Genomic DNA, 26,737 nt, shown 5'->3' with positions numbered 1-26,737 from the left:
AGCATTTACAAGCAAAAGACCAAAGCTTTCCATGACAACATGATCCGTGGGAAATCCTTCTCCATTGGGCAGAAAGTGCTATTGTTTAATTCCCGTTTACGTTTGTTTCCCGGTAAGTTACGTTCTAAGTGGATTGGACCATTTGTTATTACTAATGTTTTTGTTCATGGTGCAGTCCAAATCCAAAGCTTGAAAACGGGACAAGAATTCAAGGTGAACGGGCATCATTTGAAGCCCTATTATGACACCTTTGTGGAGCATGTCGTGGATGACATACCCTTGGAAGCCGTGGGCCCTAGTAAGGAGTGAATGAGGTCTTCGTCCGGCTGTACGACGTTAAAGCAAGCGCTACTTGGGAGGCAACCCATGCATTCAACAAAGGAAGACCGAGAAAGCACTCCAATTCCAGATTTGCGTTCCTAAACCCTTCTCTTTGTTGTTGATTTTGTTTCTGCCATGTTAGGTTGTTAGATGTTGTTTTGTTTGTTTGTTTGTTATTTGTGTGAGTCTATGCTTGAAACATTGAGGACAATGTTTGATTTAAGTGTGGGGGGGTAACCAAAGTGATTTGATGCAAATTCGTAGGGTTTTATCACCCATAATTTCAAATGTTGTTTCTTGCTGTTTTTAGGTGTTTTTAGGCTGTTTTGGTGTGTTTTAGTATTTGTTGTTCTAAAAATCCGAAAATCCCAGAAAAAAATTGAAAAAATTGTTTCAAAAAACCCAAAAAGAGTTGTTTTTGTGTCTTAGGGCACCTTCCAACACAATGATGAGGATTCGGTTTGTAATTGCATGACTGTTAAAGAGAATGATTAACATGGATGAAAGTTTGATTTACTCTTTGTTTATGCTTGGTTGTGGTTATAACTTATGAATTCACATGCAATCATAAAAGAAAAAAAAAATAAAATTTAGTTTTTGTAACATGCTTGAAGGAAGGAACTCAAACTAACGCTACAACCTTGTGAGACTTGAGCCTAAACGTTTATTTGGAGAGTTAATAATCTGTGCATTGTTGTTTTCTAAAAGTCGTTGCATGATCTCATTATTCTTTGCTTGGTTGCTACTTAGAAGGCGTTTCATCACTTAGTTCCAAACACTAGAACTCATGCCCAATTCATTCAAAGCATGTTATTGATTTGCATAACACATATTCAAGATGAAGTTGTGTAGTGACCACCATAGCCAAATTGCCATATTTCCCTATTTCATTTGTTTTGTAGGATTTAACCCCGTTGAGCCTTGTGTAGCCTACTTTCTTTGTTAACCCACAATTATCCTCACCTAGCCTAGAGTAGGACCACCCATACCTTTGTTCTTAAAGCATAGTAAAAGCATAACTCAAGATGAATTCCTTTTGATCATTGCATTGCAGAAAACAAGTGTGGGGGAAGGATTCTTGATATATGGGTGTGCCAAAGTCTTGAATGAGGCACGGCAAAGAAAAGGAAAAAAAAAAAAAAAATATTTCGTGGAAAATAAGGAAAAAAAAAGAAAAGTTGTGAAAAGAATGAAAAAGGAGTTGAAAAGATGTGAAAAAGTGTTCTCAAGTGTTGTTTGTTGAAGGAAGGGTCCAAAACATTGAATTCGGCCCTAATTGATTGCTTGAACCTTCCCTTTCAGTTTAAAAGTTGATTTCTGCATTCTAAGGGGAATTCTAAAGTTCAATTTCATTCTGTTGCTTACTATTGCTTTAAAGAACGTTTGTTTTCCCTATCTTTTCGTTGTTAGCCAACTCCCCAAGCCCCGTTACAACCCTTGACTTTAATCTTGAGTATTGTGTGTTTCAATTTGTGGAGTTTGAATTTGGTTTGAGCATATGGTGTCACTGGTTCTCGCATCTAAGTAGTAGCGTTCCATTCATGAGATCATATCTAAACATGTTATTAACTCCGGAAATTGCGTTCTTTGTTATACATATATGTGAGCATTCGTTTTTATATTTACATCAATCTTCTCACATATAACTAAGTGTAGGGTGTGTAGTTAGAGAATCTGAGTGAAAATAGAGTGCATATCTTGTAAGGAATTGAGGAAATTCTCTAAGGCATGTTACTACATTCAAAATCATGTTTTAATTGGTTATTTGTGAACTAATGAGTAGTGACCATGATTAAGTAGATGCTTAAGCGTAAAGATGGCTAAAATATGTGGGAATGATGATTTTTAACATGTCATGTGCATTGGAAATCCCTGAGGCGATTGTTGGAAGGGGTAGGTTGGGTTTTACTCGTTTTACTTCGTTTATTTACTTTGGTTCATTTTGTTTTGCTCGAGGACTAGCAAAAGCTAAGTGTGGGGGAATTTGATAGGAGCATATTTATGCACCTTAGTTTAGCTTGTTTTTGTGCATTTATAGTGTTTTTCCTTAGTAAAGTAGTCTTTTAAGCTAGTTTTATGTATTTTCAGGTTTTAAGGGCAAAGTATGCAAAAGGATGCATTTTGGAGCCTTTTGGAGCAAATTAGAGCTTGGAATGGATATCATATGCTTGGAGCCAAGAGGATGGACGAAATTGAAGACTTGAAGATGATGATTCCTACTTGAGCAAGGTTTCCTAGTTGAAGTAGGAAAGTCCCTAATGGAAGATGGTTTCCTAGTTGAATTAGGATTCCTAGTTAAAATGGGTTTCCTAGTTGAATTAGGATTCCTAGAAGAACAAAGTTTCCTACTCAAACAAGGTTTCCTACTTGAAGTAAGAAAGTTAAATCCCAATGGCCTCAAGTTGCAGCAACAAAGAAGTTTTCCAAGTCCAAGAAGGAAAAGGAGTCCAAGATGAAGAAGGAATGACAAAGACAAGCTTTCCTAATCCTAATAGGCAAAGTTTCCAAGTGCAATGAGGAGTCCTTATCCATTTGGGGCACCTTATCCATTTAGGGCACCTTATCCATTTAGGATACCTTATCCTTGTTCTAGAAACCTTATCCATCCTTGCCGTGAGTTTTCCTTGCATTAGAGGGTTTCTAGAAGCCCTAATCTGCCCTATCCTTTAGTGCCGCACCTATCCCTTCTAGAAAGCTGCTTTCCCTTGCCTTGCAAGGCATTCTAGAAGCCTTATCACCTCATCTCCTTACCTGCCGCACCTAGGAAGCATTATCCCTTTTTATTTCTGATTTCTAAGCCTATTTCCTTGTGGATTTGGGTTATTCAAGTCCATATCTGATTACCCTAGGGTTTTAAGTGCCTATATATACTCATATTAACCCCTAGATCAAATACCACCTCTCATACACATTCATTCATTCCAGAAATTCGTCCAACCCTCTCCACACCTTTGCCGCAGCCACCAAACACTTTTCTCCTTAGTTTTAACCTTTGCCGCACCATCCCCTTCCCCTAAACACTACTATATCCCTCCATGACCATGCATCCATACACCTAAGGCCCTAAACCTGTCCCTAGACCTTTGCCGCACCAAGGAGGAGGAGAAGGAAGCTCGGAAGTTCATGCAATTCAAGTTCGCGTCGCTGGAATTTCTAGGTGTTTCTTTTCCTTTGATTTCAATGTTTAATTTCAATTCTCTTTGTTTTGTGCGTATGAGGAACTAAACCCCCCCTTTGGCTAGGGGGGGATTCGAAATACATGTTTATGCTTGCGATATGATTTGATTACTTCTAATTGCGTTTCATAAGTTGTGAATTCAATTTACTTATCTATGTGAATTACATTGATTTGTGTGTGTTGGTTGAGAGTGCACGCTTAATTATCATGCATAAATTGGATGCTAGGATAAAAGGAAATTTCACCTAATCGTTATGGAATTATATTCACAAGTAGTAAAAGTTGATGATCTCAATTGCGTTAAGTAAATTCTTGGCATAAGTTTCATGCAATTCATAGTAACGAGTGCTTCATCAATGCTTATGGGTTTCATAGAACTTAATGATTCTTGCTTGTATCTCTATTATGCAATCATGTAGGGGACTTGTGGGGAATGTTTTGGGTTGTCGTATGCAATCATCCAATTCAATAACGTTAGGAAAATCTGAAGGTTAATTTAAGCGAACCTAATTAACTTGGGGCGTTGAGAATTCATGGGTTATTGAAAAGCAATTGGAAATCGTTTTATATGCAAGTATAACATGTGTGGAGATGAACCCCTTAGCTAGCTTCCCATCCATTCAATTCCATCAAATTCGTTTTTACAATCTGTTCTAATTTAAAAAGTTTGTTTTGTTTTTAAATTCGTCCAAAACCAATCCCCCTTTACTTTGTTGAGTCATAGTAGTTAGAAATCACTTTAGTTTGTGTTTTTAAGTGTCTTAGGTCAAGTTAAAACCAATTTTCGTCCAAAGTTGTGTCTAGTGTTCAAAACTGCCCAGATTGTGTTTTTAAGGCAGTTTTGAGTGTTTTGGGTGCTGTTTTGAGTCTTTTGGTTTGTTTTGGTGTTTTAAAGTTTAGTTTTGCATTCCTTGAGTCTAGTATAGTGTTTTAAACTTGTTTTTACGTATTTGAGTCAGTATCCAAGTGATTAACAATCCCTCCTAATCCCCGGTCCAGAATGATCCCTACTTACATTCTTCACTACAATTGATAAAAAGAGGGTTTAATTTGTGTGCGTATAATTCTCATACCAGGGTTAACTTTCCTAGTTCAAGTAGGAATCCTTGTTGGAGTATGAATCCTCATTGAAGTTGGAATTCATCGTTGGACTAGGAATTCATCGTTTCTTCAAGTCTTCAACTCATTGATTCCTCTTTTGCTCCAAAAGACTCCAATTTGCATCTTCTTGCACACTTTGGCCTTATAATCTGAAAATACACAAAAGTGACTTTAAACACTAAAATAACTAAGGAAACACAACATAAATGCACGAGAACAAGCTAATTAAGTCGCATGAATATGCTCCTATCATCGTATGATGTCATCCAATCCAATAACTTAAGGAAAATCTGAGGGTTAATTAGTGATGTCACGGTTAATCTGGGGTGTTGAGGTTCATGGTTTATTGAAAAGCAACTGGAAATCAATTTGTATGCAAGTGTGTCATGTGTGGAGAAGAACCCTCTAGCTAGGTAATCACCCATCCATATTCCCCAAATTCGTTCATAACTTTGTCTAGTTTAGTTTCTGTTTTGTTTTAATTCAAATTCGTCAAAACCAAAACCCCCCTTGTTTTAAGTGTCAATTAGGTTAGAATCTGTCCTAATTAGTGTTTTTGAGTCAAAACCAAACCTATTTTCGTCCAAAGTAAGTCCTAGAGTCTAGTTTGAGTCTTTTTCATTGTTTTGTGTTCTTTTGAGTCTTTTGAGTTTGTTTTGAGTCATAAAAGTTTAGTTAAGAGTCTTTGTGTTTATTTAAGTGTTTTTAAGCATATTTTTGTATCTTTGAGTCAGTTTTCATTAGATTAGCAATCCCTCCTAATCCCCGGCCTAGAACGATCCCTACTTATATCTATACTACAATTGTCAAAAAGAGGGTTTAATTTGAGTGCTATTATATATCACATCACATAGGCACGGCTAGAAAAAAAAAAAGTTGTGAAAAAAAAAAAAAAAAAAAAAGAAGTGAAAAGAGTTCAAAAAGTATTGTTTGTTGAAGTAAGGGTCCAAAACAATGAATTAGGCTGTAAGAGTTGTTTGAATCTTCCCTGTATGTCTAAAAGTTGATTTCTGCATTGTAAGTGAATTCTAAGTCTTACTTTCATTACTTTGCTTGCTATTGCTTAAAGAACTTCTGTTTATCCCTATCTTTCCTTGTTAGCCAATACCCCAAGCCCCGTTACAACCCTTGACTTCTATCTTGAGTGTTGTGTATTTCAATTTGTGGAGTTTGAATTTGGTATGAGCATATGGTGTCACTGGTTCTCGTATCTAAGTAGTAGCATTCCATTCATGAGATCATATCTAAACATGTTTAATTACTCCATAAATTGCTTTCTTTGTTATAACATATGTGAGTACTAGTCTTTCATGTTTACATCAATCTTCTCACATATAACTATTGTAGGGTGTGTAGTCAAAAAATCTGAGTGAAAATTGAGTGCATAACTAGTGAGGAATTGAGGGAATTCTCTAAGGCATGTTACTACATTCAAAATGTTGTTTTAATTGATTAAATGCGAGCTAGTGAATGGTGACTATGATTAAGTATGTGCTCGAGGGGAAGGAAGACTAAAAGCTATGTGAGTAATGATCTTTGACATGTCATGTTTCATTGGAAATCCTTGAGGCAAACGTTGGAAGGTTTAGGTTATGCTTTGTTTGTTTTGTTTCGTCTTGTTTTCTTTAGTTGTTTTGTTTTGCTCGAGGACTAGCAAAAGCTAAGTGTGGCAGAATTTGATAGGAGCATTGATGCGAACTAATTAAGCACACAAATTAAAACCCTCTTTTGACAATTGTAGTAAAGATGCAAGTAGGGATCATTCTAGACCGGGGATTAGGAGGGATTACTAAATCACTTGGAAACTGACTCAAAAACGTAAAACAAACGTTAAAACACTAAACTAGACTCAAAGAATGCAAAACACTTATAAACACAAACTAAGACACTTTCTAAATAAATTAGACACTAAAGTAAAGGGGGATTGAGGTTTTGACGAAATTAACTAAATGCAAAGATTGTAATTAAAAGGCAGAATATAAATATGAATGTGAGGAAAATATGGATGAATGCTAGCAAGAAGGTTCTTCTCCACACATGTCACACTTGCATACAATTTGATTTTCAGTTGGTCTTTCGATGAATTATGAAACTCAACACCCCGGGTTAATTAGGTCCGCTTAAATTAACCGTCAGGTTTTCCTTAAGTTAATGAATTGGATGATTGCATGCGACAACCCAAAGCATTCCCCACAAGTTCCCTACATGAATTGCATAATAGAGATACAAGCAAGAATCATTAAGCATCATGAAAACTATAAGTGTTGACGAGGCATTCGTTACTATGATTACATGAAACTTATGCCAAGAATTTATTTAACGCGATTGTTTATAAGCAACCTCCACTACTTGTGAATATAAGTTCATAACTATTAGGTGAAATTCACTTATATTCTAGCGTCATATTCATGCATGAAAATTAAGCGTGCACTCTCAATCAACATACATAAATAAGTTATCGATCAAGCAGTTAAACAAATTGAATTCACCATTCATGAAATTCCAACCAAAAGTAATCAATTCATATTGCAAGCATAAACATGGTTTCGAATCACCCCCTAGCTAAATAGGGGTTTAGCCTCTCATGTTCACAAAAAGAGAAATACAATTGAATTTAAACATAAAGCACAAATGATTGATTACACCTAGAACGCCCAACGAATCCACTTGAATTTCTGCGCGTCTAAGCCCTCCTTCTTCTTCTCCTTGCTGCGGCAGTGAAAGTCTAGGTGAGTTTTGGATGTTTTTCTGGTTTGGGAATGGGTTTAGGGAGGTTTGGTGGTGTGGCAAGGTTATGGGATGGTGTAGGAAGGTTTGGAAGGTGGCTGGGAAGGTGGAGGAAGGCACGGCAATAATGGGAGGCTGCTGGAATGGAAGGGGGAATGCGGCTGTGATGTCAATTATGCTGAAAAGCTTTTTGTCAATATGTGGCTGAATAATCACGGCCTAGGGTTGAATAATGGGAGTCCACGGCCTGGGAGAATAATTAGGATGAATTTTGGAAGGTACGGCTGGGATCAAAATAGGGTAGAATGGCTGCAAAATGCTCTAGACTAAAAATTAGGTGCGGCTTTTGATTAGTGTGAATGGGAAGTATGAATGAAATCTCTAGGGTTAGGAAAAAGGTGCATAAAATGAGACAAAACTACCCCCCCTTGCACGGCAAGGGAATGGAATTGGGCTAAAGGCACATCATGGGTTGGAAATTGGGCTAGGGCCTTGGTCTTGTGTACTAAAGTGCATACAAGGCCTACAAAATGGCTAGAAAATACGGACGTTTAAGTTTAGGAAAGGTTACCAAAACGGGAAACCTAGGGTTAACTTTCCTACTTCAAATAGGAAACCTTGTTTGAGTAGGAATTCTCGTTTTGGTAAGAATTCATCGTTTCTTCAAGTCTTCAACTCATTCATTCCTCTTTCGCTCCAAAAGACTCCAATTTGCATCTTCTTGCACACTTTGGCCTTATAATCTGAAAATACACAAAAGTAGCCTTAAACACTAAAATAGCTAAGTAAACACAACATAAATGCACGAGAACAAGCTAATTAAGTCGCATGAATATGCTCCTATCAAGCATATTTATGCGACTTAATTGGCTTGTTCTCGTGAATTTATGTTGTGTTTCCTTAGTTAATTTAGTGTTTAAAGTCACTTTTGTGTGTTTTCAGATTATAAAGCCAAAGTGTGCAAGAAGATGCAAATTGGAGTCTTTTGGAGCAAAAGAGGAATGAATGAGTTGAAGACTTGAAGAAATATGAATTCCTAATTGAAGATGGATTCCTACTCACATGAGGATTCCTACTCCAACAAGGATTCCTACTTGAAGTAGGAAAGTTAAGCCAAGGTTTCCCATTTTGGTAACCTTTCCTAATCTTAAAAGTCCTTATTTTCCAGCCACTTTGAAGGCCTCGTATGCACTTTAGGACACAAAACAAAGGCCCTAGACCCCTTAGGGACCTTTGCCGCACCTTTCCCTTTCTCCCCATCCCTTGCCGTGCAAGGGACCCCTTTTCCCTTCAGTTTTAGGACATTTCACCTTTCCTAAAGCATTAAGCCGCACCTCCTAACCTTTCCTTTTCCCTTGCCGTGCAAGGGGGGGTCCTTATTTCCTATTTTCTGCACTTAAACACATTCCCCTTTCAAATAAAACCCTAGCCGCATATTTTAGCCAATTTCCTTTTAGTTTATGATTTGATTTCCTAATTCTAGAAGCCTTTGACTTAATTTTAGTTAACCCAAATAAGTTAGGGTTTTAATTTCTGAAAACCCTTTATATACTTGGACTTAAGCTGCACCCTAGGTGGGGATTCTTTCATCATTCCATACATTGCCACAGCCACCATCATTCTTCCACCTTCAATCCGCAACCTTCCATCCATTCCAGCCTCCATTCTACACCTCCATACACTTACACACCATTGCAGCCATCTTCCAACTCTCTGCCGCAACCCTGTACCATCCTAAATCCCTTCCTAAACCAAAATCACATCCAAAATCACCCTAAGACCTCTGTGCCGCAGCAAGGAGAAGAAGAACGAAGAGCTTGAACGTGCAGAAATTCAAAGTGGAATCGTTGGGCGTTCTAGGTGTAATCAATCTTTTGTTCTCTATGTTTAATTTCAATTTTGTTTCTTTTTCTGTGAACATGAGAGGCTAAACCCCTAGTTAGCTAGGGGGTGATTCAAAACCATGTATATGCTTGCAATATAAATTGATTACCTTCAGTTGGAATTTCATGAGTTGTGGATTCAATTTGTTTAACTGCTTGATTGATAACTTATTCGTGTATGTTTATTGAGAGTGCACGCTTAGTTTTCATGCATGAATATGATGCTAGATTATAAGGGAGTTTCACCTAATAGTTACAAACTTATATTCACAAGTAGTGGAGGTCGCTTATAAACGATTGCGTTAAATGAATTCTTGGCACTAGTTTCATGCTCATCATAGTAACGAATGCCTCGTCAACACTTATAGTTTTCATGTTGCTTGATGCGAACTAAATAAGCTCACAAATTAAAACCCTCTTTTGACAATTGTAGTAAAGATGCAAGTAGGGATCGTTCTAAACCGGGGATTAGGAGGGATTGCTAAATCACTTGGAAACTGACTCAAAAACGTAAAACAAAGGTTAAAACACTAAACTAGACTCAAAGAATGCAAAACTAAACAATAAAAACACTAAAACAAACCAAAAGACTCAAAACAGCACCAAAACACTCAAAACTGCCTTAAAAACACTTTCTGGGCAGTTTTGAGCACTTTGACTACTTTGGACGAATTTGGGTAATAAATTGATTCAAAACACTTAGAAACACAAACTAAGAGACTTTCTAACTAAATTGGACACTAAAGTAAAGGGGGATTGAATTTTTGACGAAATTAAATAAAATGCACAGATTGTAATTAAGGGCAGATTGTAAAGATGAATTGAATGAAAATATGGATGGAATGCTAGCTAGAAGGTTCTTCTCCACACATGGCACACTTGCATACAAAATGATTTTCAGTTGGTCTTTCGATGAATTATGAAACTCAACACCCCGGGTTAATTAGGTCCGCTTAAATTAACCTTCAGATTTCACTAGAATCATTGAATTGGATGAATATGCATCGCAACCAAATTATTCCTAACAAGTTCTCTATATGAACAGCATGATAAAGATACAAGTTAGAATCATTACGTTCTTTGGAAATCATAAGTGTTGACGAGGCATTCGTTACTATGATGAACATGAAACTAGTGCCAAGAATTCATTTAACGCGATTGTTTATAAGCAACCTCCACTACTTGTGAATATAAGTTCATAACTATTAGGTGAAATTCACTTATATTCTAGCGTCATATTCATGCATGAAAATTAAGCGTGCACTCTCAATAAACATACACAAATAAGTTATCAATCAAGCAGTTAAACAAATTGAATCCACAATACATGAAATTCCAACCAAAGGTAATCAAATCATATTGCAAGCATAAACATGGTTTCAAATCACCCCCTAGCTAAATAGGGGTTTAGCCTCTCATGTTCACAGAAAGAGAAATAAAATTGAATTTAAACATAAAGATTAAAAGATCGATTACACCTAGAACGCCCAACGAATCCACTTGAATTTCTGCGCGTTTAAGCTCCTCTTTCTCCTTTCTTCTTGCTGCGGCAGTGAGGGTAAATGGTGTTTTTGGATGATTTTCTGGTTTAGGGATGGATTTATGGTGATATGGTGGTGCGGCAAGGTGGTGGAGTGATGGAGGAAGGTTTCTATGGTGGCTGGAATGGTGGAGGAAGGCTGCGGCAAGGTTGGATGGTGGCTGCAATGGAGGGGAAAAAGTGCGGGTGATGGAGAATAAAGTGAATGATGGCTGCGGCTTGATAGGTTTTGTGGCTGATATGTTAGGGTGACGGCTTAGGGAGAGAATTCAGTGAATGCACGAATGATGGAATGAATATTGAATGAGAAAGGCCCTAGGGTTAGAGAAATAGGTGCGGCTTAGGGGGAATTAAGTTTATGGTGGCTAAATGATGAGAGAAAAGGGATGGGATTTGCGGCTGATATGGAATGATGAATGAATGGAAAATAATAATCCCCCTAGGGTGCGGCTAAAGTGGTAAGACCTAGGGTTTTCTGAAATTTAAAACCTAATTTATTTTTGGTTAATTAAAATTAAGTTAAAAGCTTCTAGAATTAGGAAATAAAATCAGAAATTAAAAGGGATGGCTGCAAGGTGCGGCTAGGGTTAGGTTAGGAGAGGGAAATAGGGTTTAAGTGAATGACATTGGACCTAAATACCCCCCCTTGCACGGCAAGGGAAGGAAAGAAAGGGATTGGGCACGGCAAAGGGTTTTAAGGGCCCTAGGGCCTTCGTTTTGTGTCCTAAAGTGCCTACAAGGCCTTCAAAGTGGCTAGAAAATACGGACGTTTAAGATTAGGAAAGGTTACCAAAACGGGAAACTTAGGGTTAACTTTCCTACTTCAAGTAGGAATCCTTGTTTGAGTAGGAATCCTCGTTTTGGTAGGAATTCATCGTTGGACTAGGAATTCATCGTTGGAGTAAGAATTCATCGTTTCTTCAAGTCTTCAACTCATTCATTCCTCTTTTGCTCCAAAAAGCTCCAATTTGCATCTTCTTGCACACTTTGGCCTTATAATCTGAAAATGCACAAAAGTGACTTTAAACACTAAAATAGCTAAGGAAACACAACATAAATGCACGAGAACAAGCTAATTAAGTCGCATGAATATGCTCCTATCAAATTCCCCCACACAACTTTTGCTAGTCCTCGAGCAAAACAAAACAACTAAAATAACAAGACGAAGCAAAACAAACAAAACAAAACCTAAACCTTCCAACGTTTGCCTCAGGGATTTCCAATGAAACATGACATGTCAAAGATCATTACTCACATAGCTTTTAGTCTTCCTTCCCCTCGAGCACATACTTAATCATAGTCACCATTCACTAGTTCGCATTTAATCAATTAAAACACATTTTGAATGTAGTAACATGCCTTAGAGAATTCCCTCAATTCCTCACTAGTTATGCACTCAATTTTCACTCAGATTTTCTGACTACACACCCAACACTAGTTATATGTGAGAAGATTGATGTAAACATGAAAGACTAGTACTCTCATATGTTATAACAAAGAACGCAATTCCTGGAGTAATTAAACTTGTTTAGATATGATCTCATGAATGGGATGCTACTACTTAGATGCGAGAACCAGTGACACCATATGCTCATACCAAATTCAAACTCCACAAATTGAAATGCACAACACTCAAGATGGAAGTCAAGGGTTGTAACGGGCCTTAGGGTATTGGCTAACAAGGAAAGATAGGGATAAACAAAAGTTCTTTAAGCAAGAGCAAGCAAAGTAATGAATTAAGACTTAGAATTCACTTAGAATGCAGAAATCAACTTTTAGACAAATAGGGGAGATTCAAACAACTCTTAGGGCCTAATTCATTGTTTTGGACCCTTACTTCAACAACCAATACTTTGGAACTTTTTTTTACCTCTTTTCAACTCTTTTTCACTTCTTTTTTTTTTCTTTTCTTTTCTTTTGCTTTTTTTTTTTTCTCTTTTTTTTTTTTTTTTTTTTTTTTTTTTTTTTTTTTTTCTAGCCGTGCCTATGGCACATAACTCACATCAATAATCCTTCCCCCACACTTATTTTCTGCAACACATTAATCAAAAGGAATTCATTCATGCTTACTATGCTTCAAGAACAAGGGTACGGATGGTCCTAATCTAGGCTAGGTGAGGATGATATGGGTTAACAAAGAACATGACTAACACGGCTCAATGGGGTTAAACTTAAACACAAAATGAGTGAAGGGCACACGGCTATTTGGCTTTTGTGGTGGTCACGACACAACTTCATCTTGAATATGTGTTATGCAAATCAATAACATGCTTTGAATGAAATGGGCATGAGTTCTAGCATTTGGAACTAAGTGATGAAACGCCTTCTAAGTAGTAACCAAGCAAAGAATAATGAGATCATGCAACAACTTTAGAAAACAATAATGCACAGATTTTAACTCTCCAAATAACGTTTAGGCTCAAGTCTCACAGGGATGTAGCGTTTGTTTAAGTTCCTTCCTTCAAGCATGTTACAAAAACTAATTTTTTTTCTTTGTGACTACATGTGTATTCGTAAACTATAACTACAACCAAGCATAAACCAATTATGATCCGTACTCCAACACCTACAACCCCGGGTGGAGAGATCACCCTAATTTCAAGTGGAGAGAGCCCCAACAATCTGCACAACAAAGGGGATTTCAACAAAATCCCCCTGGGTTTCCACGGCCATACCAATCCAACCAACCACCATCGTCCCAAAACAACTCAGGTTCGTCTTTTGATATTTCTCAAGTTATTCAATTGCTAACTACATTGGCGCAGGGGCAAGAAAAACAAACAAAGGACATGCACAATTACGCCAATGAGGTGCAAAATCAAGCTCGAGAGGTGACGGAGTTGAAGAGACAAGTGGGACAAATGGCTGAATTCATGGGGCAATTTAGTAGAGAACAAGGTAAGTTACCAAGTTCAACGCAGGTGAATCCGAAAGGTGGATTCGAATATGCAAAAGCCATAAGTTTGCGAAGTGGGAAGCAAGTTGGATCTGACCACGGACCATCCAAACCACATTCCAATAAGGAGGAAGAGTTGAGAATCGAAGAAGAGGAACAAAGCCTACCCACGGCAAAGGTGGAAACACCTTTGCCGCAAGCCTTGAATGATTCTAAGACCTCAAATCGGTCCATCAAAGGTAAAAACGTGTCAAGTTCAGTTCCCACTAATGTTTTTCCTCTGAATGTGCCTTTTCCTAACAGGTTCATGCAAACGAAGAAAGAGGAAGCAGAAAAGGACATTCTCGAGACGTTTCGGAAAGTTCAAGTCAATATCCCTCTTTTGGATGCAATTAAGCAAGTCCCGAGGTACGCCAAGTTCTTGAAGGAACTTTGCACTAATAAGAGGAAGATTTCGACCAAGGAGGTTGTAAAAGTGGGTGAAAACGTCTCAGCCATCTTGCAAAGGAAACTGCCCCCTAAATGCAAGGATCCGGGTAGTTTTACTATCCCATGCATAATTGGAAACACTAGATTTGAACAATGCATGTTAGATTTAGGTGCTTCTATTAATGTCATGCCATATTCCATTTATGCATCTATGAACCTTGGTGAGTTAAAACAAGATGGCGTTATAATTCAATTGGCCGATCGTTCTAATGTTTATCCCAAGGGAGTCCTTGAGGATGTTTTAGTGCAGGTCAATCATCTCATCTTTCCTGCAGATTTTTATGTCTTAGAAATGGAGGATTCGAGCCATGCTCCATCATTGCCAATCTTGCTAGGCCGTCCGTTCATGAAAACAGCCCAAACAAAGATTGATGTGGCCAAGGGAGCACTAACAATGGAGTTTGGTGGTGATATAATTAAATTCAATGTTTATGACTCTATTAAGAATCCTAACGATAGTCATTCTTGTTTTGTCATAGATGTGCATAAGGACATAGGGCCGAAAGGATCCACACTTATCACGAAGGATGTATCAAGAACCACCATTGGAGAAGAACTTGGAGTGATTGCCCTACAACCACCCAATATGGCCGAAAGTAGCCATGGTGACATTGTTGAAAGGGCTGCCGATTTTGAGCCTTCACCACAATATGTTTGTAAGTCTTCAATCCCAATTTCAATTCCCATTTCAATTAATCGGTTGTTACCTTCTTTGGTGCAGGTGCCCAACCGATTTAAAGGTGGTGGGAGCATTTACATGGACTTTCGACACCAAAACACCACCATCAGGGAGTATCATTATCCCCTCCCATTCATTGAGCCATATTATGAAAGTGTTGAAGGGCATGTTGTGGAAGAGATTCCCTTGCATGTCGTGGCCTCCCCTGAAGCTTGATGGAGGTGTTCGTCCGGCTGCATGACGTAAAAGCAAGCGCTATGTGGGAGGCAACCCATCCATTCAACAAAGGAAGCCCTAGGAATCCCCCAAATTCCAGATTTGCATTCCTCAAACCCTTCTCTTTGTTGTTGTTTCTAATCTGCCCTGTTATGTTGTTTAGTTGCTGTTTGTGTGTTTACTTGTGTTTTGTGTGAATTTATGTTTAAAACAATGAGGACAATGTTTGATTTAAGTGTGGGGGGGGGGGGGGGGGGTAACTAAGTATATTTGAGGCAAATTCGTGGGATTTTACCACCCTTAACTTCAAGTGTTGTTCCTTGCTGTTTTAAAGTGTTTTTAAGCTGTTTTGGAGTGTTTTAGTGTGTTTTGTTTTATAACTCCGAAAATCACATAAAAATTTGAAAAACATGTTTTGAAAAGCCTAAAAAGAGTGTTTTGAGTCGTTTTTGTGTGTTTATGTCTTAGGGTACTACTGTGAAAATTATACGCACACAAATTAAACCCTCTTTTTATCAATTGTAGTGAAGAATGTAAGTAGGGATCGTTTTGGACCGGGGATTAGGAGGGATTGTTAATCACTTGGATTTGACTCAAAAACGTAAAAACACAATATAAAACACCAAACTAGACCCAAAGAATGCAAAACTAAAGTTTAAAACACTAAGACAAACCAAAAGACTCAAAACAGCAAGAAAACACTCAAAACTGCCTTAAAACTACTTTCTGAGCAGTTTTGAGCACTAAAGAAGAATTTGGACGAAAATAGTTATAACTTGAGTCAAGATACTTTAAAAACACAAACTAAATTGATTTCTAACTAATTTGACACTCCAAGTAAAGGGGGATTTTGATTTTGACGAATTTGAAAACAAAACTTAAAACTTTGTAAAACGAACAGATTTTAAAACGAATTTGGATTTAATGAATGGAATGAAGGCTAGCTAAGGGGTTCATCTCCACACATGCCATACTTGCACACAAAACGATTTCTAATTGCTTTTCAATAAACCATGAATTCTCAACGCCCCAGATTAACCGTGAATTGCACTAATTAACCCTCAGATTTTCCTAACGTTATTTAATTGGATGATTGCATACGACAACCCAAAGCATTCCCCCACAAGTTCCCTACATGAATTGCATAATAGAGATACAAGCAAGAATCATTAAGTTCTTTGAAAACCATAAGCATTGACGAAGCACTCGTTACTATGAATTGCATGAAACTTATGCCAAGAATTTACTTAACGCAATTGAGATCATCAACTTTTACTACTTGTGAATATAAGTTTGTAACGATTAGGTGAAACTTCCTTATATCCTAGCATTAGATTTATGCATGATAATTAAGCGTGCACTCTCAACCAACACACACAAATCAGTTTAATTCAAATAGATAAGTGAATTGAAGTCACAACTTATGAAACGCAATTAGAGGTAATCAAATCATATAGCAAGCATGATCATGGTTTCGAATCCCCCCCTAGCCAGGGGGGTTTTAGTTCCTCATACGTACAAGACAAAGAGAAGTAAATTTAACCATTGACATCAAAGGAGAGGAAACACCTGATAGGAGCATATTTATACAACTTAGTTAGCTTGTTTTCTTGCATTTAATTAGCTAAACTATGTTAATTATAGTGTTTAAAGTTATTTTCGTGCAATTTCAGGTTTTATTGTCAAAGTATGCAAAAAGAAGCAATTTGGAGTATTCTGGAGCATTTTTGGGCCAAGATTGGATAGTGCAAGCATGGAGGCATGAGGATGGACGAATTTGAAAGGCTTGAATTCAGTTAGGGAGCTGTAAGGGGGCCTAAAAACCTGATTTCTAGAAGGCTACATTTCTGCCTAACTTGTGCCTAACTTGTGCCTAATTTCTGCCTAATTTCTGGTACAAAACCTTTTGGTTTCAACTAAGTTCTAAACCTTTCCTAGCCCTATAAATAAGGATTTGCAGCAAGGCACTAAGGGGGATCACTCATTCACCCAATTTTCGTCCATTCATCTAGCCATACCACTCTACACATCCTAAAATCCTAAAAACACAATTCCAGCCAAACACTACACCTTGCCGTGCCTATCCTCCATCCAATTCCATAATCCCTGATCCTAAAACACATCCCAACCATCCCATCCACCTTTGTGCCGTAGCAAGGAGAAAGAAGGAAAGACTCTTGGATGCTCAAGCTTCGTCGTTGGTGCATTCTAGGTGTAATTCGTTTTATGATTTCAATGTTTAATTTATTTTCCTTTCATTTTGCTATGAACATGAGTGGCTAAACCCCTATTGGTTAGGGGTGATTTCGAAGCCATAACTATGTGTGCAAGTTGATTTGATAAATTCCAGTTATGAGTTCTTGAATCGTGAATGCAATTGGCTTAACTGTGCGAGTAATAACGTATTTGTGTTTGTTAATTAGGGGTCGATGATAGGAGCATATTCATGCGACTTAAATGGCTTGTTCTCGTGCATTTACGTTATGTTTCTTTAGTTATTTTAGTCCTTTTTGCTTTCTTTTGTGTGTTTTCAGGTTCTAAGGGCTTAGGGAGCAAGAAAGTGCATTTTGAGGCTATTTGGGGCACTTTTGGGCATGGATTGGATAGCTTAATCATGGAGCAAAGAGGATGGACGAAATTGAAGCCTTGTATGCTCTTTGGGGACATAAAACAAAGGGCCTAGCCCAATCAAACAAATCCTTTGAGCCATGGAAAACCTCTAGCCCAAATCAAACATTCTATGCCATGCAAACCAACCTATTTTAGGCCCATTCTATGTACTTAAACCCTAGCCCTTTAAACTAGCCATATTATGATTTATTCACTTCCATACTCTTCTTTATTCCACATGCATTCACACACATGCACATCATTCACTCACATTTCCTAGCCATGCATCACTTTAACCCACATTTTCACCCATTTACACACACATGCACTCACATGCATTTCAAGCACCAAACATTCTTCTTTGCCGTGCCTTTCCCTTCCACTTTCCAACCCTTCCAAATGCAACTTCATTAACACATGCATTCATTATTCATTCACCTTGCATTCCCTTTACATTTCAACTCACATGCACACCCACCTCTTTCCACCTAATCCACATGCTTTCACAACCTAATTCACATGCACATTCATCCACCTTTCTCCCAAAACCACAACACCTAGCCGTGCAAAACACTATCATTTCATACATATTCATTTTCAGCAATCACTTTCACACACCAACAACACCACTCATTGCACATGCATTCCATCCTTTAATTCACCCACATGCACTCCCATCCATTTCATCATTGCAACCATTGCACATTTACACCAACAAACATCTCTTTGCCGTGCCTTTCCCTTAGATTTTCAGCACTTCACTTCATCATTGCACATTCAATCATTCACTCCACTTCTTCCTAGCCGTGTATCCCCTTCCACTTTCCAGATTCCCACTCCTTAAATTCAGCCACCATTCATTCTTTATTCCACATACACTCATCATCACACACCCTAGCTATCATTCACATGCATTCACATGCATCACAACCCCAAAACCATCAAGAAAACACCCTTGCCGTGGCCTTCACTCACACTTCCAGCATCTTCACATGCAATTCCAGCTTTCACATGTTGTCCTAGCTGTTTTTCCATCATTCCTCCACACAAACACCTTAAACAAACAGCCATATGTTCCCTCCACTACTCCTATAAATACCCTTGCATTCATTCATTCAAAGATCATCTCATTTCATACACAACACACCACAAACACTTCCATTCCCTCATTGCCGTGAGTCTCCCTTCCCTTATAATCCAAACACCACTCCTCATCCATTTCCATAATTCCCCAATCCATTCAACACATCAACAACATCCCTTAGACCTTATGCTACAACGAAGAGGAGGAGAAGAGTGCCTAAACGTTCATACAATTCAAGTTTGAGTTGTTGGAATGTTTAGGTGTTTCTTTTCCTCGATTATAATGTTTAATTTTGATTCTCTTTGTTTTGTAATCATGAGGAACTAAACCCCCCTTTAGCTAGGGGGTGATTCGAAATATATGTTTATGCTTGCAATATAATTTGATTACTTCTAATTGCATTTCATAAGTTGTGGATTCAATTTGTTTAACCGTTTGATTGATAACTTATTTATGTATGTTTATTGAGAGTGCACGCTTAATTTTCATGCATGAATATGACGCTAGAATATAAGTAAGTTTCACCTAATAGTTATGAACTTATATTCACAAGTAGTGGAGGTTGCTTATAAACAATCGCGTTAAATGAATTCTTGGCACTAGTTTCATGCGTATTCCATAGTAACGAAGGCCTCGTCAACACTTATAGTTTTCATGATGCTTAATGATCTTTGATTGTATCTTTATTGTGCTGTTCACGTAAAGGACTTTTGGAGAATGTTGTGAATTGCGTTGCGCTAACCCATCCAATTCATTAACTTAAGGAGAACTTGACGGTTAATTTAAGCGGACCTAATTAACCCGGGGTGTTGAGTTTCATAATTTATCGAAAGACCAATTGGAAATCATTTTATTATGCAAGTGTAACATATGTGGAGATGAACCCCTTAGCTAGCATTCATCCATATTTTCATCATATTCATATTTACATTCTGCTTTAATTACAATTTGTTCATTTAGTTTAATTTCGTTCAAAAACTCAATCCCCCTTTACTTTCTTATTCTTTAGTGCTTAGAATCTGTTTAGTTTATGTTTTAAAGCATTTTGAGTTTTTGGTTTGTCTTAGTGTTTTAAACTTTAGTTTTGCATTCTTTGAGTCTAGGATAGCGTTTTATATTGTTTTTACGTTTTTGAGTCAGTTTCCAAGAGATTAACAATCCCTCCTAATCCCCGGTCCAGAACGATCCCTACTTACATACTTCACTACAATTGACAAAAAGAGGGTTTAATTTGTGTGCGTATAAATAACGCATCAGTCGACACTTAATTGGCTTGCATGAATATGATGCTAGAATATAAGTTTGTTTCACATAATTGTCACACACTTATATTCACAAGTAGTGAAGGTTGCTAGTGACAATCGCGTTAAGTTCAATTCCTAGCATAAGTGTCATGTTGTCATAGTCACAAGTGCTTTGTCAATGCTTATAGTTTTCATTGAACGTAATGATCTTTGATTGTATCTTTATTATGATGTCATGTAAGGAACTTTTGAAGAATGCTTTGGGTTGTCGTATGATGTCATCCAATTCAATAACACAAGGAAAACTTGAGAATTAACTAGTGATGTCACGGTTAATTTGGGGCATTGTCATTCATAATTCTATGAAGGAATAACTGGAAATCGAGTCATTTGCATACTTGTCATGTGTGGAGAAAGAAACTCTAACTAGTCCATCATCCATTAAAAACCCCAAAAACGTTTCAAAATCAGTTTTACTTTGCAATCTGTTTTCTCAACTTTAATTTCGTCCAAATCAAATCCCCCTTTACTTTGAAGTCTCAATTTAGTTAGAAATTGTTTTGGTTCATGTTTTTAAGTGTTTTGAGTCAAGTTTTCAACCAATTTCGTCCAAATTACTGTAGGTGCTCAAAACTGCCCAGAAAGTGGTTTTTAGGCAGTTTTGAGTCTTCTAGTTGCTGTTTTGAGTTTTTGTTTTGTTTTAGTGTTTTAACTTTGGTTTTTCATTCTTTGAGTCCAAATTAGTGTTTTTAACTTTGTTTTGGAGTTCTTAGGTCAGTTTTCAAGAGTTTAGCAATCCCTCCTAGTCCCCGGTTTTGAATGATCCCTACTTACATACTTTGCTACAATTGTCAGAAGAGGGTTTAATTTGTGTGCTTAATATATTTCGCATCAAATTTTTGGCGCCGTTGCCGGGGATTAGCAACTTTGCTAATCCCTTGGATTGTTTTTGTTTCATTTATTTCACTTTGTTTCTGATTTTGTTGTAGTTTCTGACCTATTTTTGTTTCTTGTTTTTTTTTAGGTACTAGTGCATGACGCGGAGTTCTCAAACTGTGCATGCACATATCTTAGACTTTAACGACGATTTTGAACGTGATTTGAGAAGAAAGAGGAGGCATCCCGAACGTAGTGAACCTAGTTCAAGTTCAGAGGCCGAATCTGAGTTTGAAGAAGTGGAAGAAGAAGTTATGGCAGCGGACAATCGGACCATTAAAGAGCTTTCGGCCTCAGGGTTGGCCAATGCCGCACCATTATGCATTCAATACCCCGCGGCTGCCCAAGGCAAGACCGATGAATTCGAGTTGAAGTCAAGCTTGTTGCACCACATTCCTAAATACCATGGGCTTTCCATGGAAGATCCAAACAAGCATCTTAAAGAGTTTGAAGTAGTTTGTTCAAGCATGACTCCCGTCAATGTTGACGGAAGTATTTTGAAGATGAAAGCTTTTCCGTTCTCTTTAATGGATAAAGCTAAGGATTGGTTATACGAGTTGGCTCCTGGCACTGTCACTTCATGGGAGAGTATGAAAATAGCGTTTTTGGAGAAGTTTTTCCCAACTTCTCGCATCATTCTTCTTCGTAAAAAAATAAGTGGAATTCAACAAGATGAAGGTGAGTCTTTTCCTGCATACTATGAACGTTTTAAATCACTTGTTGCTTCTTGTCCACAGCATCAGATGAAGGAGGAGCTACTTTTGCAATACTTCTACGAGGGCCTCCTACCATTAGAACGTCAAATGCTCGATGCCTTGGCAGGTGGAGCATTAGTGGACAAAACACCTATGGCTGCCAAGACCTTGATTTCTAATCGAGCGTTGAACGATCAACAATACGAAGGAGTAGGCCAAAGAGGACCCCCACGGCAACATGTTCATGAGGTAAGTTCTACTTCCGACATTAATTCACAATTGGCTAATCTTACTTCTATTGTGTCTCAGTTGGCCGAGGGCATGAAGATGCAAGGACCAATTGTATGTGGCGTATGTTCTATGCATGGACATGCCTCTGAAAAATGTCCACAGTTGATTGAAAATGGTGGATGGGAAAGCGCCAATGCAATTGGGTTTCAAGGCCAAAACCAACCAAGGAACGATCCTTATTCCAACACATATAATACCGGTTGGAGAGACCACCCAAATTTCAAATGGAGGGAGCCCCAACAATCTCAAAACCAAGGAGGCTTTAGGCAACAACCCCCTGGGTTCTTTCCCAAAACCTACGGCCCACCCCAAAATCAAGCCCAATCCGGCCCAAGTGCCTCAGGTACGTCTCTTGACAATGATGCACTTCTTAAGATACTAACTAAGTTGTCTAATGGGCAGGACGATCAAGCTAAGGCTATGCAAAACCAAGACAAAAGGGTGGATCAATTGGAGAAACAAATGGGGCAAATTGCCGAGTTTATGGGGCAGTTTCGTGAACAAGGAAAGCTCCCTAGTTCCACCGTTCCAAATCCAAAGGGAAGCTTCGAAAGTGCAAAGGCCATAACCTTGAGAAGTGGAAAAGAGATTGGGGCAGATCCTACACCATCACAATCAGGTCCCAAAGGTGATGAAAACTTGCAAATTGAAGAGGAAGAATCAAGCAAACCCACGGCAAAGGTGGGAGAGTCTTTGCCGCAAGTTCCTAGTGCCCCAAAACTGTCTAATTCGGCCAAAAAGGGTAAGAATGTGTCAAATTCGGTTTCTACTAATGCTTTTCCTTCGAATGCTCCTTTTCCTAGTAGGTTTATGCAAACAAGAAAGGAAGAAGCTGAAAAGGACATCCTTGAGACATTTAGGAAAGTTCAAGTGAACATACCCTTGTTGGATGCAATCAAGCAAGTCCCTAGATACGCCAAGTTTTTGAAGGAGTTGTGCACCACTAGGAAGAGGATGTCGACCAAGGAAGTGGTAAAAGTAGGTGAGAATGTGTCCGCCATCTTGCAACGCAAACTACCTCCCAAATGCAAAGATCCGGGTAGTTTCACCATTCCTTGTGTCATAGGTAACACTAGATTTGAATCTGCCATGCTTGACTTAGGTGCCTCTATAAATGTTATGCCATATTCCATATATGCATCTATGAACCTAGGAGCATTGAAAAAGGATGGTGTTATCATACAATTGGCCGATAGATCTAATGCCTATCCAAAGGGAGTTTTGGAAGATGTTTTGGTGCAGGTTAATCATTTGATCTTTCCGGCGGATTTCTATGTCCTTGAGATGGATGAATCGGATCATACACCCTCGCTGCCCATTCTACTTGGAAGGCCATTCATGAAAACGGCCCGGACTAAGATTGACGTGTTTAATGGAACTTTGTCCATGGAATTTGATGGGGAAGTTGTTAATTTCAATCTTTCCGATTCTATTAAGTATCCTAGTGAAGATCATTCATGTTTCTCTATTGATACTGTTGACTCTTTGGCGCAGGGATACCTTGAAGATTTGAATGATGATATGCTTGAAAAAGTCATTACAAGTGGTGTAGAAGTCAAAACCAAGGGAGCAACATCCATGCAACCCCACGGCACAAATACACTATCCTATGCTGTGCCTCCTAGTGAGGATTTTCTTGAAGTAGTTGCTGCCCTTGAGTCATCACCAATACATGATGGTAAGTTTCCTAACAAAGAGTCCATTCCCATTTCGACTAACAAGTTGCTTCCATCCATAATTCAGCCACCTATCCTTGAACTCAAACCTTTGCCAAGCCATTTGAAGTACATTTTCTTGGGAAAAAATGAGACACTGCCTGCCATCATATCATCATCCCTCACGGCACAAGAGGAGGAAAAACTCATGCATGTGTTGAAGGAGTACAAATCTGCCCTAGGATGGACATTGGCCGATATCAAAGGTATAAGCCCCACAACTTGTATGCATCACATATTTCTTGAGGAGGGGACCAAACCAACTAGAAAGGCTCAACGCCGTCTTAACCCTCCAATGATGGAAGTTGTGAAAAAGGAGATAATCAAACTTCTTGATTGTGGAGTCATTTATCCTATCTCCGATAGTCGTTGGGTTTCACCTATCCAATGTGTGCCTAAGAAATCCGGAGTGACGGTTGTGGAAAATGCCGAGAATGAGCTTGTACCCATGAGAATCCAAACCGGTTGGCGTGTATGCATCGATTATAGGAAGATAAATGCCACCACAAGGAAGGACCACTTTCCATTGCCGTTCCTAGATCAAATGTTGGAAAGGTTAGCGGGTCATTCTTTTTATTGCTTTCTTGATGGATATTCAGGTTATAATCAAATTGTCATTGCCCCGGATGATCAAGAAAAGACCACTTTTACTTGTCCCTTTGGAACATTTGCATATCGACGCATGCCATTTGGTTTGTGCAATGCCCCTGCCACGTTTCAAAGGTGTATGGTAAGCATATTTTCTGATTATGTTGAAAGGATTATTGAGATATTCATGGATGACTTTAGTGTTTTTGGTGATTCTTTTGATAAATGCTTGGATAATCTCACTTTAATCTTGAAACGTTGTGTTGAAACAAACCTTGTTTTAAATTGGGAAAAATGCCATTTTATCGTTAAACAAGGTATTGTTTTGGGTCATATAATCTCTGAAAAAGGAATTGAAGTTGATAAGTCTAAAGTAGATCTTGTACGCTACTTACCCTCTCCTACTTCGGTTAGAGAGGTTCGTTCTTTTCTTGGTCATGCAGGATTCTATAGACGATTTATCAAGGACTTTTCCAAGATTGCACAACCCCTATGCCGCCTCCTCCAAAAAGATGTGTCTTTTGAGTTCAACGAGGCATGCAAGAAGTCATTCAAGCATCTCAAAGAGCTCCTAACCACGGCACCCATCATAACTCCCCCGGATTGGTCCATTCCATTTGAATTGATGTGTGATGCCTTGGATTATGCACTTGGGGCTGTTTTGGGTCAAAGGAAAAATAAACAGTCACATGTTATTTATTATGCTTCCCGCACTTTAAATGATGCTCAATTGAATTATTCTACAACCGAAAAAGAACTCTTGGCGGTTGTATTTGCTTTAGATAAGTTTAGATCATATCTTATTGGCACTAAAGTAATTGTTTTCACTGACCATGCAGCCTTGAAGTATCTTTTCACCAAAAAGGAGGCCAAACCAAGGCTCATTCGTTGGATGCTCCTACTTCAAGAGTTCGATATTGAAATTAGGGACAAGAAAGGTTGTGAAAACGTGGTGGCTGACCACTTGAGTAGATTGGTGCGTGAAGAAGAATCCCTCCCCATTTCTGAGACGTTTCCGGATGAACAACTTCTGTCCATTGAGGTAAGTACCCCTTGGTATGCCGATTTGGTCAATTTCTTGGTGACTAAGCAAGTTCCTAACACCCTAAGCAAGGTCCAACGTGATAAATTGATACATGATGCAAGATTTTATGTGTGGGATGATCCATATCTATGGAAATATTGCCCAGATCAGATTACTAGAAGATGTGTGCCAACTTCTGATTTTAACTCAATTCTAGCATTTTGTCATTCTTATGCATGTGGAGGCCATTTTGGTACCCAAAGGACAGCTCGTAAAGTGTTAGAATCTGGTTTTTATTGGCCTACATTGTTCAAAGATGCTAGAACGTTTTGCTTAACATGTGATAGATGTCAAAGAACAGGTTCTATTGGTGCAAAAGACCAAATGCCGCAAACACCCATCTTCAATGTTGAAATCTTTGATGTTTGGGGTATTGATTTCATGGGTCCTTTTCCTTCTTCATTTGGTTTCACTTATATTTTGCTTGCGGTTGATTATGTTTCTAAATGGGTAGAAGCAAAAGCTACCCGTACTAACGATTCTAGAGTGGTTTCAGATTTCATCAAGACTAACATTTTCTCTAGATTTGGGATGCCGCAGGTATTTATAAGTGATGGAGGTTCACATTTCTGCAATAGGACCATTGAGGCACTCTTCAAGAAGTACAATGTCAAGCATAAGGTTTCAACACCTTATCACCCACAAACAAGTGGCCAAGCCGAAGTATCAAATAGAGAGGTGATGCGAGAATTATACGCGCACAAATTAAACCCTCTTTTTTCAATTGTAGTATAAGTATAAGTAGGGATCGTTCTTAACTGGGGATTAGGAGGGATTGCAAAATCACTTGGAAACTGACTCAAAAACGTAAAATAAAGTTTAAAACACTAAACTAGACTCAAAGAATGCAAAACTAAACACTTAAAACACTAAAACAAACCAAAAGACTCAAACAGCACCCAAAACACTCAAAACTGCCTTAAAAACACAATCTGGGCAGTTTTGAGCACTTTGGTGAATTTGGGCGAATTTGTGTAACAAAATGAAACAAAACACTTATAAACATAAACTAAGACACTTTCTAACTAAATTAGACAATAAAGTAAAGGGGGATTGAGTTTTGGACGAAATTAAATTAAATGTACAGATTCAAATTAAAACAGATAGTAAAGATGAAATTGATGGAATTGAATGGATGGGAACCTAGCTAAGGGGTTCATCTCCATACATGTTATACTTACATAATAAAATGATTTCCAATTGCATTTCAATAAACCATGAATTCTCAACACCCCAAGTTAACCGTGATGCACTAATTAACCTTCAAATCTTCCTAACGTTATTGAATTGGATGATGCATGCGACAATTCAAAACATTCCTCACAAGTCCTCAACATGAATGCATAGAAGAGGTACAAGCAAGAATCATTACGCTCTATGAAAATTATAAGTGTTGACGAGGCATTCGTTACTATGAATGCATGAAACTCTTGCCAAGAATTCGTTTAACGCGATTGTTT

At 38.2% G+C, this 26,737-nt stretch overlaps 1 pseudogene; it reads left to right on the top strand.

Moving 5' to 3' along the window:
* The window catches only part of LOC148694366 (uncharacterized), a 40,168-nt pseudogene extending 14,156 nt beyond the window's left edge, over positions 1-26,012 (top strand).
* The last annotated feature ends 725 nt before the right edge of the window (positions 26,013-26,737 follow it).

This window comes from Pyrus communis, chromosome 9 (assembly GCF_041283825.1).
Source record: "Pyrus communis isolate YQ-2024b chromosome 9, ASM4128382v1, whole genome shotgun sequence".
Classification (NCBI taxonomy): domain Eukaryota; kingdom Viridiplantae; phylum Streptophyta; class Magnoliopsida; order Rosales; family Rosaceae; genus Pyrus; species Pyrus communis.
The sequence above is the reverse complement of the archived record's forward strand: the minus strand, read 5'-3'. Positions and strand labels throughout refer to the sequence as shown.